This window comes from Chiloscyllium punctatum, chromosome 35, assembly GCF_047496795.1.
Source record: "Chiloscyllium punctatum isolate Juve2018m chromosome 35, sChiPun1.3, whole genome shotgun sequence".
Lineage (NCBI taxonomy): Eukaryota > Metazoa > Chordata > Chondrichthyes > Orectolobiformes > Hemiscylliidae > Chiloscyllium > Chiloscyllium punctatum.
In genome coordinates this window covers 8,256,165-8,263,271 of record NC_092773.1, presented here as the reverse complement: position 1 = coordinate 8,263,271, position 7,107 = coordinate 8,256,165, and positions in this window count along the sequence as shown.

Below are 7,107 nucleotides of genomic sequence, written 5' to 3'. Positions count from 1 at the left end.
TCAAGGCAGGACTGATACACTTAATGGTAAGGTCCTAGGGAGTGTTGCTGAACAAAGAGACCTTGGAGTGCAGGTTCATAGCTCCTTGAAAGTGGAGTCACAGGTAGATAGGATAGTGAAGAGGGCGTTTGGTATGTTTTCCTTTATTGGTCAGAGTATTGAGTACAGGAGTTGGGAGGTCATGTTGCAGACATTGTTCGGCCACTGTTGGAATATTGCATGCAATTCTGGTCTCCTTCCTATCGGTAAGATGTTGTGAAACTTGAAAGGGTTCAGAAAAGATTTACAAGGATGTTGCCAGGGTTGGAGGATTTGAGCTATAGGAAGAGGCTGAACAGGCTGGGGCTGTTTTCCCTGGAGCGTCGGAGGCTGAGAGGTGACCTTATAGAGGTTTACAAAATTATGAGGGGCATGGATAGGGTAAATAGGCAAAGTCTTTTTCCTAGGGTGGGGTAGTCCAGAACTAGAGGGCATAGGTTTAGGGTGAGAGCGGAAAGATATAAAAGAGACCTAAGGGGCAACTTTTTCTCTCAGAGGGTGGTATGTGTATGGAATGAGCTGCCAGAGGATGTGGTGGAGGCTGGTACAATTGCAACATTTAAGAGGCATTTGGATGGGTATATGAATAGGAAGGGTTTGGAGGGATATGGGCCGGGTGCTGGCAGGTGGGACTAGATTGGGTTGGGATATCTGGTCGGCATGGACGGGTTGGACCGAAGGGTCTGTTTCCATGCTGTACATCTCTATAACTCTATAACTGCAGACCGTTCTCCAGAAGAAGTCTTACCAAAGGATGTATAACCTCAACATGACATTGTGACTCAAAGGTCGGAGCGATCAAATTAAGAAGTCAAGTTAATGAGTTAGCAATGAGTTAGTGCAGTTCAGGGCTCGGTCAAGTCTCTGAGATCGGGAACTGTCTGGAAACGCTTGGTGGTGGGGGTTCATGGCTGACTGTGAAGGTGCTCTCTAATGGATGAACCCTGACCCTGGGGAGCTCTCACCAATACAGCTCTGAGGGCTTGGTCATTGTTTCAAACACACCACAGGCCGTCCTGCCCTGTCCATTCTGAGCCACGACCCTGATGGCCAACTCTGTTCAGTGCCTCCCCCTCATTCTCCACCCACTTGAGATGGTCCGAGTCAGATTAACTTCCCCCGGATCCCTTCCTGCCCCATGCTTTAGGAGAAGAGACCATTGGTTAAGCAGGTTTCCTCAATGCCCTGGCTTCCTAAAACCGCAGCGTTGTTTGGGTGTGAGAGACCAATTGGCTCATTGTGCAGTTTTCAGGTCAGCATCATTACTGAGTGCCAGCCTCCATCTCCCTGCACATCATCTCGACCTCAAATACCCACCCTGTGGACCCCTGGAGGGTCTGCAATGAACCAGCCTCCAGTCCATGTCCAAGCAGTTGTTCCAGACCTAGGGAAAGGGTCTATCTCCCATCACCCTCACTTCGGTTCCACCTCACTTTAAATCCATTCCCCTCCCGTTCTTGTTCCTTTTCCAAGTGGGAACAGTCTCTCCCTGTTTACTCTGTCCAGCCCACTCCTGACTGTGAAAACCACAATCAGATCTCTCTCTTAGCCTTCCCTTCTCCCGGGAGAACATTCCCAACCTCTTCAATCTATCCTCGTCGCTGGAGTTTCTCATCCCTGGATTGATCCGTGTGAATCGTTTCTGTATTCTCCCCAGCGTATGCTCATCCTTCCAACAAAGCGGTGCTCCCAAATGTTCACAATACCGTGGCCATTGGGCCAGAGGAAGGAATCAGGGCTGGGGCGAGGGGGGGCAGGGGTGTGAATTGGGGTGAGGGGTACATGGTCCTGCAGTGTGGATGATGAAGGGCAGTGTACTCATTCCCGAGAGCCCACTCTCTGGTCCATGCTCCTCGATCATTCCCAATACTCATTGCCATTACACCTCCCTGACACTCATATAACCCAGGCTATGCTCAACTCGGGCAGGTCGCTGGTGGATGGGCTGAATGGCCATATTGCCCATGTTCACAACATGTCCCTGTTATTACTCTTAAAGGGAATGTCCCTGTTGTTACTCCCGGGGGAGTGCTCCTGTTATTACTCCCGGGGGAGGGCTCCTGTTGTTACTCCCGGGTGAACGTCCCTGTTGTTACTCCCGGGTGAACGTCCCTGCTGTTACTCCTGGGTGAATGTCCCTGTTGTTACTCCCGGGGGAGTGTTCCTGTTGTTACTCCCAGGGGAACGTCCCTGTTGTTACTCCTGGGGCATTGTTCCTGTTGTTGCTCCAAGGTTACTGGTTTTGTCTCTGCCATTATTTACAGACACTGACAATGTGGATGGACTGTTGAGTGAGGGCAATGTCCAGAGGAGACCAAATAAAGATAGAAAACTTGCCTGAGGCCAGTATCAAGTGATGAATGAGTTACTGACTGTGTGCTTTGTAAGGCGTGGGTGGTTATTGACCAGACAGTATAACCTTATCCTTGTTAAAGAATAAACATTCCATAGCATTCACTATTCTGAACAACTAGCAGGAGGAGGAGCACAAGAACTCTGAAGTTTGTCCAAACTGAAATCCTGTTTCCTCAATCCATTCCAGGTCAAAGTCAATCTACATCAGAGGACAGCTCTTTTGCAGACTGACACAGGGAGGGACAGTGTGTACACGTGGATCACACAGACATCTCTCTGACACAGTCTGATCCACCTCTGTCCATCTTTCAGCACTGAACCATACCTCATCAACTTCCAAATCACAAAACAACATGTTTCACTTTCAACTCATTTCTTAAACAACAGAGCTTCCTTAACTGTGATGTGCAATGTCTGTGTGTGTGAGAGTGTGTACATGAGAGAGAGTGTGTGTGAGTGTGTGTGTGAGAGTGTGTACATGAGAGAGAGAGAGTGTGTGTGCGTGTGTGTGTGTGAGAGAGAGTGTGGACATGAGAATGTGTGTGTGTGAGAGAGAGAGAGAGAAAGAAGTGTGTGTGAGAGAGAGAGAGCGCGTGTGCACGTGTACACAATTGTGTGCATGTATGTGTGCACAAGTGAGGGTCTCTGTGAGTGAGGGTCTGTGTCAGTAGAATGATTAGGAAAAAGGGAAGCCTTCAGGTGCTGGAAAAGCACAGCAGGTCAGGCAGCATCTGAGGAGCAGGAGAATCAAAGTTGCAGACATTAGCCCTTCATCAGGAGCTCCTGATTCCTGATGAAGGGCTTTTGCCTGAAATGTCTATTCTCCTGCACCCTCAGATGCTGCCTGACCTGCTGCGCTTTTCCAGCACCACACTCTCCACGTCAGTAGAATAATTGCTATGTGACAGTGTTGAACTTCTTAGTCAGTCTGAATGTGTTCAGTTGCTAATGGTTTTTGGACCTCAAATCACACTTAGTGTTTGCAGAGTTGGAATGCATCTCTGCTTTGGGACAGGGACTGACAGTGAAGCAAAACACTTGGACTAAGAGAGAGGGTGGGAGGGGCAGAGAGAGGGGGGAGTGTGTGTGTGTGTGTGTGTGTGTGTGTGTGTGTGTGTGTGTGAGAGAGAGAGAGAGAGGTAGAGAGGTTGTGGAGGAGCAGAGAGACTGAGAGAGGGGAAGTGGAGGGGCAAAGAGAGAGAGAGAGAGAGAGGGAGGTGGGCAGAGCAGGGAAGGGGATGGATAGGAGGTTTGAGAAGTTGTTGAAGTGAATGCCAGATTTAAGAGGGTTAAAACTGTGCAGGAGTACATGAACAAGGGCAAAATGTGGTTTCATTACTGAGACAGAAGACAGGAAACTGCACTGACCAAGGGATAGAGAAATTTACAATCAAACTGCTGACGTTCAGATATCCCATCATCACAACCAATCAAGGACTTGCTGAAATGGTGTCACTGTTGTTTCGGCTATGGGTCCTGAATACACCTCAGCACTATGACTGAAGGCTTGTAATTCACAACTACACCTCCCCTAGCCAAGTTGTTCCCTACCCAGCAGTGTGGGAAACTGCCCAGCTATGTCCTGCACACAAAAAGCAGGACCAATCTAACCTGGCCAATTCCCGTCCCATCGGTCTCCTGTCGAACATCAGTAAAGTGTTGGAGGGTGTCATCACCAGTGGTACCAAGGTGCAGCAGCTGACAGGAATGATGCTGTGAACAGAGAACTGTAACAAATGGGATGCTCAGGGAAGTGACAGCTGAGAAAAGATGAAATCATTGCAGGTCATGAAATGTTTGCAAATATACGTGGAATCTCTCATTTAAAGGTGAGTCAGTTGAGCTTGGAATATATACTCAATAAAATATGAGTGATTGGATCAACAGGTGTCTGTTGTTGAGATGAAATCAGAGATTGAGATGCAGAGCAAAGTGTTGTAATTGTCCAGTTAAAATGTTCCAGCGCTGCTCTGTAAACACATCAGAGGTGACCTCTCCAATCTGTGGAGGTGTGTTTGAGACGATGACCTTTCTTCGTAGGAGGCGGTCGCAATTGTTTTGAAATAAACTCTTCTGATGATTTGCTGACTGTCGTGTTCTAATATAGAGAGACTGCGGTGTACAGGAAACAATTACTTGCCTTGTGTGCTGTTGTTTTAGATTTGCTGGAAAGTTATTATTGAAGATGCTGACCCTATCTGCTCATTCTGCGTCCAGACACATTACAGAACAGCACAAAGAGAGAGGGGTGACGTTATGACCCAATGATACCATCCATCCTATTAGTGAGGATGAAAACAAAACCCATGAAAACCTAATCACCCAGATAGATTTGACGGTCAAGATGTCACAAGAACACCTCTGATTCCTCAAGAGGCTAAGGAAATTTGCCATGTCCATAAAAATCCTCATCAGCTTTTACAGATGCACCACAGAAAGCATTCTATCTGGATGCATCACGGCTTGGTACAACAACTGTTCTGCTCAGAACCGCAAGAAACTGCAGAAAGTTGTGAACACAGCCCAGACCATCACGCAAGCCAACCGCCCATCCACTGACTGCATCTCCACCTTCCCTCAGACAGCACCTTCCAAACCCATGACCACTTCCATCTGGAAGGACAAGGGGCAGCAGATACATGGTAAAACCACCCCCTGCAAGTTCCCCTCCGAGCCCCTCCCCATCCTGACTTGGAAATCTCTCACCATTCCTTCACTGTCACTGGGTCAGAATCCTGGAATTCCCTCCCTAAGGGCATTGTGGGCCTACCCACAGCACATGGGCGGCAGCGGTTCAAGAAGGCAGCTCACCCCCCACCTTCTCAAGGGGCAACTAGGGACAGGGCAATAAATACTGGGCCCAGCCTGTGATAATAAATACCAGAAATCTCAGGAATGAATAACACCAAGTCTGGCCATTTGTTGTGCGATTTCTACACAGCATGATCCCACAAACAACTACGTGTCAGTAAAAATATCACCCTGGTAATGCTGGATGTATTAAGCAAAAACAGAACTTGCTGGAGAAACTCAGCAGGTCTGGCAGAAACTATCAGAGAGAGAAAAAACAGACTCAACCTGTCCAGAGCTCAGCGCCTTGGGATAATGACCAAACCATGTGTTGGTTGAGTGTGTGGTGCTGGAAAAGCACAGCAGGTCAGGCGGCATCCGAGGAGCAGGTACAACCCCTTCACGAGGAAGGGGTGTTGTGTCTGTGGGGGTGGGGGTGAGAGTGTGTATTATTGACTGAGGCTCTCCTGTACCGGACTGCAGTGTCGTTCACAATGAACAAGGTGTGCTCAGTGTTCACGGTCAAGTAATGCAGCAGCCAGCCCGTGCACAGCAAGATCCCACAGGCATCAGCAGCCTTTTGCCTGGTCTGCTAACCTGAGCATTGTATGACAGCCGCTGTATGTGCAGGAGATGTGAGCTGCTCACAGTCTTCGAGGGTGGAGGTCGTGGAAATGTCTCTCCCCACCCCCCCCCCGCCTTTCCCCACCCCCCACCCCCCCACTACCCCCCTAGCTCAGGTGGATCTGGCCTTGCTGCAGTGCTAACCTGTACTCAGTTCCACTTGGGCCAAACTACAGCAGATCAGTGGGTAATTGTCTCTGCAATCCATACCCTGGGCTGTTCCCTTCTCTCAGACAGAACTGGGAAGGGGTCTGTCTACAGAGAGAGAGAGAGAGAGAGAGAGAAGCAGCTGTGGGCTTCCTCAGTCACTCACTGAAACATCACTTGCTGTATCGGTGTGTGTGTGTGTGTGTGTCTACAAATCTCAGCTCCCTGACTGTGGGCCAAACCCTGACTCAGAGGGAACCAGAGGGAGCAGGCCAACTTCCTCCCGCTTCTGTTAACCCTGGGACCGCACAGCTGTCCGTGGGATCTTGCTATGCTGGAATTCGTCCCGTGTTCTTCCCGATCGGGAGGCGCCATCAATAAATATGGACTTGCTCCCCCTTCCCCCGCTCTCACTCGGAGGCCAAATCCGTCACTGGGACAACCTCAGGGAAAGACAGGCGCAACGTAAACGCAACTCTGCTTCGCCCCTTTCTGCCGCGTCGTTGGCCCTTGTTTTTGACGGGGTTTTTGTTTGTTGTTCCCTGCTCCACGTCCTGTGTGTGTGTGGGTATGTGTTGGGGGGGGTGGTGTGTTTGGGGAGCCTGGTCTCGGTGTTGTTGTTGCAGTATTACCCTTACACACAGTCTCAGCGCACCGTGCCTTCCCGGGGCATGGAGCTCTGCTCGCCCCTGGCCCCTGTGCTGTTTCACACATTCACCCCTCCCGGGTGAACCTGTATCCGCCTCACCCCCCACCCCCCCCACCCCTCACTCCGGGTTCCGCTTCTAGACGGGATAGCACAGTTGGAAAGAATGTGGGCGGAATGGCCTGCAGTTGCTGCAAGGCGGTTGTCCAATTGCTCAGGGAAATGGAGGGTGGGGAAGACACGATCCCCCCCACCCCCCCCCCTTCCCCCCCCCCATAGCCCCCCCCTCCTCACACTCTCACACACAGTCACAGAAACACTCAATCTCAGACAGACACCCAGAAAGAGATGCAGAGAGACAGACAGACAGAGACAGGAATACTGACAGCTCTAAAAGCACACAGAGGGAGGGAGAGAGTGCAGACACACACACACAGAGTCTCCGGGATAGGGACAGGGTGAGGGTATCCCGGCCAGGGCAGTTTCAGCTCTGGGGCAGGGGGAGG